Source organism: Cryptomeria japonica, unplaced genomic scaffold (assembly GCF_030272615.1).
Source record: "Cryptomeria japonica unplaced genomic scaffold, Sugi_1.0 HiC_scaffold_151, whole genome shotgun sequence".
NCBI lineage: Eukaryota > Viridiplantae > Streptophyta > Pinopsida > Cupressales > Cupressaceae > Cryptomeria > Cryptomeria japonica.
In genome coordinates this window covers 103,685-117,500 of record NW_026728973.1, presented here as the reverse complement: position 1 = coordinate 117,500, position 13,816 = coordinate 103,685, and the positions used below count along the sequence as shown (strand labels likewise).

The 13,816-nt window shown below is 59.7% G+C and overlaps 1 non-coding gene across 1 annotated transcript; it reads right to left on the bottom strand.

Annotated features, from left to right (window-relative positions):
* Nucleotides 1-4,241: 4,241 nt before the first annotated feature.
* Nucleotides 4,242-4,360, bottom strand: LOC131866607 (5S ribosomal RNA). The gene has a single exon (XR_009365208.1). It is a non-coding gene; the product is annotated as a 5S ribosomal RNA (ribosomal RNA).
* Nucleotides 4,361-13,816: the final 9,456 nt, after the last annotated feature.

Genomic DNA, 13,816 nt, shown 5'->3' with positions numbered 1-13,816 from the left:
GCACCTCGCGTGCACCTTCGCCGGGGTGAGCACCTTGGTGTGCAGACCTTGGTTGGGTTGCGCGCCCTGGTGCGCACCAAGGAGCGCTCTGAAGTGTGCTCCAAGGTGCGGCGTGCACGAAGTCGGAGCCCGGTTTGCCCCGGGTGTGCACCTCGGGTGCGCACCTCGCGTGCACCTTCGCTGCGGTGGGCACCTTGGCTGGGTTGCGCGCCTTGGTGGGCACCATGCAGTGCACGAAGTCGGAGCCCGGATTGCCCCGGGCGCGCACCTCCGCCAGGGTGGGCACCTTGGTGCGCACAACTTGCCTGGGCTGCGCACCAGGAAGGGCTCAAGATGGCACCCGCGTTCCGTTTTTTTCACTATCTTTCAGAACGGAAATTTTAAAATCTCGTTTTTTTTTGCCTTTTCTGGAAATTAGTGAAGGCAGCGCATCAAAGGTGCGCAACGCTGGTGCGAACCTGGGAGCGCTCCGATGTGTGCTCCAAGGTGCGGCGTGCACGAAGTCGGACCCCGGTTTGCCCCGGGTGCGCACCTCGCGTGCACCTTGGTGCGCACACCTTGGCTGGGTTGCGCGCCCTGGTGGGCACCATGGTGCGCACCAAGGAGCGCTCCGAAGTGTGCTCCAAGGTGCGGCGTGCACGAAGTCGGAGCCCGGTTTGCCCCGGGTGCGCACCTCGCGTGCACCTTCGCCGCGGTGGGCACCATGGCGTGCACGAAGTCGGAGCCCGGTTTGCCCCGGGTGCGCACCTCGCGTGCACCTTCGCCGGGGTGGGCACCTTGGTGTGCAGACCTTGGCTGGGTTGCGCGCCCTGGTGGGCACCATGGTGCGCACCAAGGAGCGCTCCGAAGTGTGCTCCAAGGTGCGGCCTGCACGAAGTCGGAGCCCGGTTTGCCCCGCGTGTGCACCTCGGGTGGGCACCTTGGTGCGCATGCCTTGCCTGGGCTGCGCACCAGGGCGGGCTCAAGATGGCACCCGCGTTCCTTTTTTTTCACTATCTTTCAAAACGGAAATTTTAAAATCTCATTTTTGTTTGCCTTTTTCTGGAAATTAGTGAAGGCAGCGCATCAAAGGTGCGCACCTCGCTGCCCACCACGGTGCGCAACGCCGGTGGGCACCCGGGAGTGCTTCGAAGTGTGCTCCAAGGTGCTGCGTGCACGTTGTCGGAGCCCGGTTTGCCCCGGGTGCGCACCTCGCGTGCACCTTCGTCGGGGTGGGCACCTTGGCTGGGTTTGCCCCGGCTGCGCTCCGAAGCGGGGTTATTGGAGCGCCGCCTCTTTTTTTGTCGGAGCGTTTGGTGGGGTTTCTCGCATTGGCTCTTCCGAGGCCCGGTTGCCACCCTGGCGCGCACGAAGTCGGAAGTAGGGTTAATTGCCCGGGTGCGCACCTTTGCCAGGGTGGGCACCTTACCTGGGCTGCGCACCAGGGCGGGCTCAAGATGGCACGCGCGTTCCGTTTTTTTCACTATCTTTCAAAACGGAAATTTTAAAATCTCCTTTTTTTTTTGCCTTTTCTGGAAATTAGTGAAGGCAGCGCATCAAAGGTGCGCACCTCGCTGCCCACCTTGGTGTGCTCTGAGGTGCGCACCCGGGAGCGCTACGAAGTGTGCTCCAAGGTGCGGCGTGCACGTTGTCGGAGCCCGGTTTGCCCCGGGTGCGCACCTCGCCTGCACCTTGGCCGGGGTGGGCACCTTGGCTGGGTTTGCCCAGGGTGCGCTCCGAAGCGGGGTTACTGGAGCGCCCCCTCTTTTTTTGTCAGAGCGTTTGGTGGGGTTTCTCGCATTGGCTCTTCCCAGGCCCGGTTGTTGGGTGCGCTCCCACCCTGGCGCGCGCGAAGTTGGAAGTTGGGTTAATTGCCCGGGCGCGCACCTTCGCCAGGGTGGGCACCTTGGTGCGCACACCTTGGCTGGGCTGCGCACCAGGGCGGGCTCAAGATGGCACCAGCATTCCCTTTTTCTCACTATCTTTCAAAACGGAAATTTTAAAATCTCGTTTTTTTTTTGCCTTTTATGGAAATTAGTGAAGGCATCGCATCAAAGGTGCGCACCTCGCTGCCCACCTTGGTGTGCTCCGAGGTGCCCACCACGGTGCGCAACGCCGGTGCGAACCCGGGAGCGCCCCGATGTGTGCTCCAAGGTGCGGCGTGCACGAAGTCGGACCCCGGTTTGCCCCGGGTGCGCACCTCGCGTGCACCTTGGTGCGCACACCTTGGCTGGGTTGCGCGGCCTGGTGGGCACCATGGTGCGCACCAAGGAGCGCTCCGAAGTGTGCTCCAAGGTGCGGCGTGCACGAAGTCGGAGCCCGGTTTGCCCCGGGTACGCACCTCGCGTGCACCTTCGCCGGGGTGGGCACCTCGGCTGGGTTGCGCGCCCTGGTGCGCACCAAGGAGCGCTCCGAAGTGTGCTCCAAGGTGCGGCGTGCACGAAGTCGGAGCCCGGTTTGCCCCGGGTGCGCACCTTCGCCGCGGTGCGCACCATGGCGTGCACGAAGTCGGAGCCCGGTTTGCCCCGGGTGCGCACCTCGCGTGCACCTTCGGCGGGGTTGCGCGCCCTGGTGGGCACCATGGTGCGCACCAAGGAGCGCTCCGAAGTGTGCTCCAAGGTGCGGCGTGCACGAAGTCGGAGCCCGGTTTGCCCCGGGTGCGCACCTCGCGTGCACCTTCGGCGGGGTTGCGCGCCCTGGTGGGCACCATGGTGCGCACCAAGGAGCGCTCCGAAGTGTGCTCCAAGGTGCGGCGTGCACGAAGTCGGAGCCCGGTTTGCCCCGGGTGCGCACCTCGCGTGCACCTTCGCCGCGGTGGGCACCATGGCGTGCACGAAGTCGGAGCCCGGTTTGCCCCGGGTGCGCACCTCGCGTGCACCTTCGCCGGGGTGGGCACCTCGGCTGGGTTGCGCGCCCTGGTGCGCACCAAGGAGCGCTCCGAAGTGTGCTCCAAGGTGCGGCGTGCACGAAGTCGGAGCCCGGTTTGCCCCGGGTGCGCACCTCGCGTGCACCTTCGCCAGGGTGGGCACCTCGGTGCGCACACCTTCTCAATGTTTTCTTGCCTTTTCTGGAAATTGGTGAAGGCAGCGCATCAAAGGTGCGCACCTCGGTGTGCTCCGAGGTGCGAACCCGAGAGCGCTCCGAGGTGCCCACGAAGTCGAAAGTCGGGTTAATTGCATTGTTTTCCCCGGGTGCGCTCCGAGGTGCGCAACATCGGCGCGCACCAAGGAGGGCTCCGAAGTGTGCTCCAAGGTGCGCACGATGGCGTGCACCTCTGGTGCGCACGATTCGGAGCTCGGTTTGACCGGGGTGCGCACACCTTGGCTGGGTTGCGCACCTTTTGTGCGCTCCAAGGTGCGCACGAAGTCGGAGCTCGGTTTGCCCCGGGTGCGCACCTTCGCCAGGGTGCGCACCTTGATGCGCACGCCTTGGCTGGGCTGCGCACCTTGGTGGGCGCCATGGTGCGCACCTTTCGTGCGCTCCAAGGTGCGCACGAAGTCGGAGCTCGGTTTGCCCCGGGTGCGCACCTTGGTGGGCGCCATGGTGCACTCCGAGGTGCCCAAGATTGGTGCGCACCAAGGAGCGCTCCGAAGTGCGCTCCAAGGTGCGCGCGAAGTCGAAAGTTGGGTTAATTGTCCGGTTTGCCTCGGGTGCGCACCTTGCGTGCACCTTCGCCAGGGTGGGCGCCTTGGTGCGCACACCTTGGCTGGGCTGCGCACACCTTGGCACCCGCGTTTCCTTCATTTTAAATTTTTTTTTTTTACAATCTCTCAAGTGGGAAATTCTATAATCTCAACTTTTTTTGCCTTTTCAGGAAACTTTTGAATGGAGCGCATCATTGGTGCGCTCCGAAGTGTGCTCCAAAGCTCTCTCCAGCTGCGTGCACCTGCCCTGGCCGCGCACCCGGCCCCGCCCAGCTTCGCTCACCTGTCCCGGGCGTCTGGTGCGGAACCTTAGAGTAAGAAACATCACCGTGCACCTTGGCCAACGTGCGCGACTCGACCGAGCGCGCACTGGCCGAGGTGCACACCGATTTCACCTGGGTGCGCGCGCAGCACCTCGGGCGCACCGGGGTGCGCGCACAACGCCCGGGTTGCACCGTGGCCTGTGTGCTCGGGGTGCCTCGGGTGCGCGCTCGGTGTCGCCCCCGCGCGCGCGGTAGTGCGGGCAGCGCACCCCGGCCCGGCCCGGCCCCGACGAGAACGCAAACGGGCAAAAGGTTTATTCAAATAGCATTGCGACGCCCGGCGAAAAACTAAAAAAGGGTGCAACACCGGGACTTCCCGGGAGGTCACCCATCCCAGTACTACTCCGGCCCAAGCGCGCTTAACTGCGGAGTTCTGATGGGATCCGGTGCACTAATGCTGGTATGATCGCACCCGTTATGAGCTTGTCGCAGTGTGTACTTAGCAAACCGCGACCCACGTGCGAATCCACCCCGGCCACCCACCCCCGTCGAGGTGCACACCCTCCCTCGCGAAGTGCGCCCCGTTCGCCAAGTGTGAGCCCTGCCCGGGTGCGCGCACCTTGCTAGGGCGTCGGGTGTGCACCCGGCCCGGCCTACGTGCGTGCACCTGGAGGGGGCGTCGTGTGCGTGCAGTGTCCCGTCTGCAACGCGGTGCCCACACACCACCTCGGGCGCAACGACCTGCGCTCACATGTGGGCCGAGTGCACCTTGGTGCATGTTCGGGGCGCCTCGGGTGCACGCTCGATCTTGCCCCGGTGCACCAAGGCGCTCGGTTTGCCCCGGGTGCGCACTTGGTGCAAGGTGGGCACCCAAAATAGGGATCAAGCACCAAAACACAAGTTTCGGGATGCAAAATGGGACCCAAGGACCACAAATGCGTTCCAAGACCCATGATGGGTCCACGAGAACAAAAATGTGTTCCGAGACTTAATAAACAAATATTGGGTTTTAGGAGAAGAAACATGCTCTGATGCCCAAAACGAGAATCGACCCCGAAAAGGCCACAGGCCAAAAGTGGGATGCGAGACAAAAAAAAATGGGACCCGAGGACCAAAATTGGGTTCCCAGGTCGAAGACAGGGCAACCGGACAAGAAACGACCTCTAAGGCTCGAAATGAGTCCCGACGACTAAAACTTGACAAGAAGCACCCATCAGGCACCCAACTCGACACCCATGGGATGCCGACCCACCCGGGCTTCCACCTAGCACACCTTGGCACCCACCCACCCTCGCACCCAACCTCGCACCCAACTTAGCACCTTTGAACCCACATTGGCACTCACCCTGACCCTGGCACCTTGGAACCCACATTGGCACTCACCTTGACCCTGGCACCCACCTTTGCACTCACCTTGGGACCCACCCTGGCTCCCACCTCGGCACCCACCCAGACACCCACCTTGGTTCCTTGGCACCCACCTTGGATCCTTGGCACCCACCCCGACACCCACCTTGGCACGCAACTTGGCTACTTGCCACCCACCTTGGCTCCTTGACGCCCACCCCGACAACCACCCCGTGACCTACCCTGGCTAGGGTTGGTGCACACCCACCCTGGTGCCCACCTTGGCACCCACCCTATGACCCACCTTGGCACGCACCTTAGTACCCACCCCGTTACCCACCCTAGGACCCACCCCGTGACCCACCTTGGCCAGGGTGGGTGCACCCACCCTGGTGCCCACCTTGGCACCCACCCATCCTAGCACCCAGCCTGTGACCGGGCTTGGAACCCAACCTTGCACCCGCACCCGTCTTGGCCAGTGTGGGTGCGCACCCATCCTGGCACCCACGTTGTGACACACCCTTTAACCCACGCACCCTAGCACCCACGTTGGCACCCACCTTGGAACCCAACCTAGCAACTTGGCACCCACCCCGTGACCCACCTTGGCATCCACCATAGCAGTCGCCGACTTGGCACCCACCTCGGCACCCACCTTGACACTTGTGGACCCACCTTGCCACTCACCCTAGCATCGACCCATCCTAGCACCCACCCTGGCACCTTTGCACCCTAGCACTCACCCATCCTAGCACCTAACCTGTGACCCACCTTGACACTCACCCTCGCACCCACCTTGGAACCCAACCTAGCACCCACCCACCCTGACACCAACCCTAGCACCTACCCACCCTTGCACCCACCCTGTGACCCATCTTGGCACCCACCCATCCTACCACTCAACCTATCACCCACCTTCTCACCCACCTTGGCATCCACCTTAGCACCCACCCACACTGGCACCTTGGCACCCACCTCGGGCAAGGTGGGTGCACACCCACCCTGGCACCCAATTTAGAACCCACCGAGCATGTTACCCACCTTGGCACCCACATTGCAGCCCACCCTAGTACCCACCCTATGACCCACATTGGCATCCACACCCTAGCACCCAGGCACCTCGACACCCGCCTTGACACCCACCCTAGCACTGAACCTGTGACCCACCTTGGAACTCACCCTAGAACCCACCCACCCTGTGAACCACCTTGGCATCCACCTTAGCACCCACCCACCTTGGCACCCACTCTAGCACTCACCCATCCTAACACCCAACTTGTTACCCACCTTGGCACCCGCCCTCGCGTCCACCTTGAAACCCACCCTAGCACCCACCCACGCAGGAGCCCACCTTGGCACCCAACCTAACACCCACGCATCCTGGCACCCAACTTGTGACCCACCTTGGAACCCACCCTAGTACCCACCTTTGAACCCACTATATCACCAACCCACCTTGGCACCCACCCTATGACCCTCTTTGGAATCCACCCTAGCACGCACCCACCCTGGCACCCACCATGGAGCGCACCCTAGCACCCACCCACCTCGGCACGCACCTCAACACCCACCTTGGTGTGCGCACTGCGCCAACCTCTCAAAGACCCTATGTGGTGCGCTCCAAAGTGTACACCTTTGGTGCGCTCCAAGGTGCGCACCTTTGGTGCACACCGAGGTGCACACCAAAGTGTGCACCGAGGTGAGCACCAAAGTGCACTCCAGGGTGCACACCAAGGCGTGCACCTTTGGTGCGGTCAATGCAAACGAATTCGGAAGTTGGGGTCGATGTCCTAATCGCTGCTGCAGACTACACGTATGAGAATCGGACAAATAGCTTTATATAGGGGAGGTGTTGCGTTTGATGGGTCGACTCCCCTGGTTGTGTGCACTGCACCAACTTCAAAGACCCTGTCTTGTTTAAGAAGTCAAAAGTTGGGGTGGATGTCCTAATCATTGCTGCAGTCTACGCATGTATGAGAATCAGACAAATAGCTTATATAGGGGAGGTGTTGCATTCGGTGGGTTGACTCCCCTGGTTGTGCGCACTGCGCCAACCTCAAAGACCCCGCATAGCAGAAGAAGTCGGAAGTCGGATTTTGGTGAGCACCAAGGCGTGCACCTTTGGTGCGGTCAACGCAGACGAATTCAGAAGTTGGGGTGGATGTCCTAATCGTTGTTGCAGGCTACACATGTATGAGAATCAGACAAATAGCTTATATAGGGGAGGTGTTGGGTTTGATGGGTCAACTCCCTTGGTTGTGCGCATTACGCCAACCTCAAAGACCTTGTTTTCGTTAAGAAGTCAAAAGTTGGGGTCAATGTCCTAATGGCTCCTGCAGGCTACACATGTATGAGAATCGGACAAATAGCTTATATAGGGGAGGTGTTGGGTTTGATGGGTCGACTCCCCTGGTTGTGCGCATTACGTCAACCTCAAAGACCTTGTTTTCGTTAAGAAGTCAAAAGTTGGGGTCGATGTCCTAATTGCTCCTGTAGACTACACATGTATGAGAATCAGACAAATAGCTTATATAGGGGAGGTGTTGGGTTTGATGGGTTGACTCCCCTAGTTGTTCGCATTACACCAACCTCAAAGACCTTGTTTTCGTTTAGAAGCCGAAAGTTGGGGTCGATGTCCTAATTGCTCCTGCAGGCTACGCATGTATGAGAATCAGACAAATAGCTTATATAGGGGAGGTGTTGGGTTTGATGGGTCGACTCCCCTGGTTGTGCGCATTGCGCCAACCTCAAAGACCCTGCATTGCGGATGAAGTCGAAAGTCAGAGTTTGGTGTGCTACAAGGTGTGGTCGAAGGTGCTCACCTAGGTGTGCACCTTTGGAGCACAGGAAAAGTGCCCTCCAAAAGTGCGCACCTTTGGAGTGCACAAAAGTGCCCTCCAAAAGTGCGCACCTTTGGAGCGCAGAAAAGTGCCCTCCAAAAAGTGCCCTCCAAAAGTGCGCACCTTTGGAGCGCAGAAAAGTGCCCTCCAAAAAGTGCCCTCCAAAAGTGCGCACCTTTGGAGCGCAGAAAAGTGCCCTCCAAAAAGTGCCCTCCAAAAGTGCGCACCTTTGGAGCGCAGAAAAGTGCCCTCCAAAAAGTGCCCTCCAAAAGTGCGCACCTTTGGAGCGCAGAAAAGTGCCCTCCAAAAAGTGCCCTCCAAAAGTGCGCACCTTTGGAGCGCAGAAAAGTGCCCTCCAAAAAGTGCCCTCCAAAAGTGCGCACCTTTGGAGCGCAGAAAAGTGCCCTCCAAAAAGTGCCCTCCAAAAGTGCGCACCTTTGGAGCGCAGAAAAGTGCCCTCCAAAAAGTGCCCTCCAAAAGTGCGCACCTTTGGAGCGCAGAAAAGTGCCCTCCAAAAAGTGCCCTCCAAAAGTGCGCACCTTTGGAGCGCAGAAAAGTGCCCTCCAAAAAGTGCCCTCCAAAAGTGCGCACCTTTGGAGCGCAGAAAAGTGCCCTCCAAAAGTGCGCACCTTTGGAGCGCACAAAAGTGCCCTCCAAAAGTGCGCACTTTTGGTGCGCACCAAGGCGCTGGTTCGGTCGTTGCAGGCGAGTTCGGAAGTTGGGGTCGATGTCCTGAGCGGAGGTGCAAACTACACAGGTGTCGGAATCGGACAAATAGCTTATATAGGGGAGGTGTATGCTTCGATGGGTCGACTCCCCAGGTTGAGCGCACCGCGCCAACCTCAAAGACCCTACGGTATGGATGAAGTCGGAAGTTGGGTCCGATGACCGATTCGATTAGTAGGTATGCTCATGAGGTCGGAATTTGGGTCCGATGACCTGCCATGTGCAGGAAGGCGAATGTTGACACTGTGCGTTGCAAGGTGCACACCAAGGCGCTGGTGCGGTCTTTTTAGTCGAGTTCGGAAGTTGGGGTCGATGTCCTGATCGGAGGTGCAAGCTACACAGGTGTGGGAATCGGACAAATAGCTTATATAGGGGAGGTGTATGCTTCGTTGGGTCGACTCCCCGGGTTGAGCGCACCGCGCCAACCTCAAAGACCCTACGGTATGGATGAAGTCGGAAGTTGGGTCCGATGACCGATTCGATATGTAGGCATACTCGCGAGGTCGGAATTTGGGTCCGATGACCTGCCACGTGCAGGAAGGCGAATGTTGGCACTGTGCGTTGCAAGGTGCGCACCAAGGCGCTGGTTCGGTCGTTGGAGGCGAGTTCGGAAGTTGGGGTCGATGTCTTGATCGGAGGTGCAAACTACACAGGTGTGGGAATCGGACAAATAGCTTATATAGGGGAGGTGTATGCTTCGTTGGGTCGACTCCCCGGGTTGAGCGCACCGCGCCAACCTCAAAGACCCTACGGTATGGATGAAGTCGGAAGTTGGGTCCGATGACCGATTCGATATGTAGGCATACTCGCGAGGTCGGAATTTGGGTCCGATGACCTGCCATGTGCAGGAAGGCGAATGTTGGGACTGTGCGTCGCAAGGTGCGCACCAAGGCGCTGGTGCCGTCGTTGCAGTCGAGTTCGGAAGTTGGGGTCGATGTCCTGGTCAGAGGTGCAAACTACACAGGTGTGGGAATCGGACAAATAGCTTATATAGGGGAGGTGTATGCTTCGATGGGTCGACTCCCTGGGTTGAGCGCACCGCGCCAACCTCAAAGACCCTACAGTATGGATGAAGTCGGAAGTTGGGTCCGATGACCGATTCGATACGTAGGCATATTGGCGAGGTCTGAATTTGTGTCCGATGACCTGCCATGCGCAGGAAGGCGGAATTTGGGTCCGATGACCGAGTTGATGGCGTGCCATGCGCAGAAAGGCGGAATTTGGGTCCGATGACCGAGTTGATGTTGATGGCCCGCCATGCACAGGAAGGCGGAATTTGGGTCCGATGACCGATTTGAAGGCGTGCCATACGCAAAAAGGCGGAGTTTGGGTCCGATGACCGAGTTGATATTGATGGCCCGCCATGCGCAGGAAGGCGGAATTTGGGTCCGATGACCTGACATACGCATGGAGTCCGACTCGGGGGCCGATGTTCGATTCGATGACTTGCATTGTGGGTAAAGTCGGAAGTTGTGGTCTTTGACCCGATTCGATGACCAGACTTCGGCTGCTTGAGAATCGGACAAATAACTTATATAGGGGAGGTAGTGTTCTCGAGCATCCTCCCCCCGTGCCCGTTTATGTCGATTGATGCTGGTGCTCGACTGGTTGGAGCGCTCGGATGCAAAAATCTTGCACCAGGATTTATCGATTGTGATGGACACGGCAAGTCTCCTGATTGCTATGCAGGAGCTCATCGTGAATCTCTATGCGGCCTTGGTATGGACTCGACCTGCGGAATGGTTCGGCAATGGTAGTCGCTCCAACACGTCCTTGCAATGGCCACAGAGGTGATTCGACTAGAGCTCCAGTCTAGCTTTTGGGTTGCTTGGCGGACTGGTATAGCCGCGATCGAGTTCCGGCCATGAACGTTTTAGATAGCTCTTGGGCTTTCTGGGACGGAAGTCGGAAGTTTGGGCTGTTGTCCGATTTGATGACCATTCTTCGGATGTGTGAGAATCGGACAAATAACTTATATAGGGGACTGTGTTGTCTCACGCAGCCCCCTCCGTGCCCCTCTATCTCGACCGATGTTGGTGCTTGAAAGGGTTGGGATCGCTCGGATTTATAAACGTGCACCACCATTTGTCGAGTGTGAGGGACGCGGCAGGTCTCCTAAATGCTATGCGGGCGCTCTCTGAGAATCTCTATCCGGCCTCGACACAGACTAGTCTTGCTGAATGGTTTGGCACTGGTAGTCGATCCAACACGTCGTTGTTGTGGCCGCCTAGGCGATTCGATTCGAGCCCCCGTCTAGCTTTTGGGTTGCTTGGCGGATTTTGCCCTATCCGCAAGTGAGCTCGGTCCCTAAACGTTCGAGAAACCCGATTGCTATGCGCCGACTCTCTTTCTTGCGAGCCTCCATCTAGCTTTTGGGTCTCTACGGAACGGAAGTCGGAATCTGGGACCGTTGTTTGATTCGACGAGGCAGACTACGGTTGTGCGAGAATCGGACAAATAACTTATATAGGGGAGGTGTTGACTGGAGCATTCTCCCCCGTGCCCCTCTAACTCGACCAATGCTGGCGCTCGAACGGTGGTAGCGCTCGGATTTTCATTGAGCGCCAGCATTGGTCGATTTAGAGGGGCATGCGAGATTCCCGAATGCTATGCGAGGGCTCTAACGGAAATGTCTATTGGTTTCGGTATGGATGCAATTGCGAGTGGTTCGGCAAAGGTAGTCGTTCCGATGCGTCCATGTCGTGGCCAAATCGATAATTCGATTTGAGCCCTCGTATAGCATTTGGGTCTCTCGATGTGATTCCGCATTCCAGTCCCTTTGGGCACTGCTTGAGCCGCATCCCAGGGGGTTCCCTTCCCAATAATCTGCCTCGCAACCCGATTGCTATGCGGTGAGGCTCCTCGGCCGCCTCGGAACTATCTGTGTATCAGACGCATCGCGGGATAAGGGGTTGGCAACGGTAGTCGCCCCAAGCGCGTCCGATGCTTGGACCATTCCGAGGCGGCCCTGAAGCCTCTTCCGTCTAGCCGTTGGGTCCTTCTCGCCGCATCCCTCGCCTCGCACCCCGATTGCTATGCGGTGAGGCTCCTCGGCCGCCTCGGAACTATCTGTGTATCGGACGCGTCGCGGGATAAGGGGTTGTCACTGGTAGTCGCCCCAAGCGCGTCCGATGCTTGGACCATTCCGAGGCGGCCCTGAAGCCTCTTCCGTCTAGCCGTTGGGTCCTTCTCGCCGCATCCCTCGCCTCGCACCCCGATTGCTATGCGGTGAGGCTCCTCGGCCGCCTCGGAACTATCTGTGTATCGGACGCGTCGCGGGATAAGGGGTTGTCATTGGTAGTCGCCCCAAGCGCGTCCGATGCTTGGACCATTCCGAGGCGGCCCTGAAGCCTCTTCCGTCTAGCCGTTGGGTCCTTCTCGCCGCATCCCTCGCCTCGCACCCCGATTGCTATGCGGTGAGGCTCCTCGGCCGCCTCGGAACTATCTGTGTATCGGACGCGTCGCGGGATAAGGGGTTGTCACTGGTAGTCGCCCCAAGCGCGTCCGATGCTTGGACCATTCCGAGGCGGCCCTGAAGCCTCTTCCGTCTAGCCGTTGGGTCCTTCTCGCCGCATCCCTCGCCTCGCACCCCGATTGCTATGCGGTGAGGCTCCTCGGCCGCCTCGGAACTATCTGTGTATCGGACGCGTCGCGGGATAAGGGGTTGTCACTGGTAGTCGCCCCAAGCGCGTTCGATGCTTGGACCATTCCGAGGCGGCCCTGAAGCCTCTTCCGTCTAGCCGTTGGGTCCTTCTCGCCGCATCCCTCGCCTCGCACCCCGATTGCTATGCGGTGAGGCTCCTCGGCCGCCTTGGAACTATCTGTGTATCGGACGCGTCGCGGGATAAGGGGTTGTCACTGGTAGTCGCCCCAAGCGCGTCCGATGCTTGGACCATTCCGAGGCGGACCCGAAGCCTCTTCCGTGTAGCCGTTGGGTCCTTCTCGCCGCATCCTTCGCCTCGCACCCCGATTGCTATGCGGTGAGGCTCCTCGGCCGCCTCGGAACTATCTGTGTATCGGACGCGTCGCGGGATAAGGGGTTGTCACTGGTAGTCGCCCCAAGCGCGTCCGATGCTTGGACCATTCCGAGGCGGACCCGAAGCCTCTTCCGTCTAGCCGTTGGGTCCTTCTCGCCGCATCCCTCGCCTCGCACCCCGATTGCTATGCGGTGAGGCTCCTCGGCCGCCTTGGAACTATCTGTGTATCGGACGCGTCGCGGGATAAGGGGTTGTCACTGGTAGTCGCCCCAAGCGCGTCCGATGCTTGGACCATTCCGAGGCGGACCCGAAGCCTCTTCCGTCTAGCCGTTGGGTCCTTCTCGCCGCATCCCTCGCCTCGCACCCCGATTGCTATGTGGTGAGGCTCCTCGGCCGCCTTGGAACTATCTGTGTATCGGACGCGTCGCGGGATAAGGGGTTGTCACTGGTAGTCGCCCCAAGCGCGTCCGATGCTTGGACCATTCCGAGGCGGACCCGAAGCCTCTTCCGTCTAGCCGTTGGGTCCTTCTCGCCGCATCCCTCGCCTCGCACCCCGATTGCTATGCGGTGAGGCTCCTCGGCCGCCTTGGAACTATCTGTGTATCGGACGCGTCGCGGGATAAGGGGTTGTCACTGGTAGTCGCCCCAAGCGCGTCCGATGCTTGGACCATTCCGAGGCGGCCCCGAAGCCTCTTCCGTGTAGCCGTTGGGTCCTTCTCGCCGCATCCCTCGCCTCGCACCCCGATTGCTATGCGGTGAGGCTCCTCGGCCGCCTTGGAACTATCTGTGTATCGGACGCGTCGCGGGATAAGGGGTTGTCACTGGTAGTCGCCCCAAGCGCGTCCGATGCTTGGACCATTCCGAGGCGGCCCCGAAGCCTCTTCCGTGTAGCCGTTGGGTCCTTCTCGCCGCATCCCTCGCCTCGCACCCCGATTGCTATGCGGTGAGGCTCCTCGGCCGCCTTGGAACTATCTGTGTATCGGACGCGTCGCGGGATAAGGGGTTGTCACTGGTAGTCGCCCCAAGCGCGTCCGATGCTT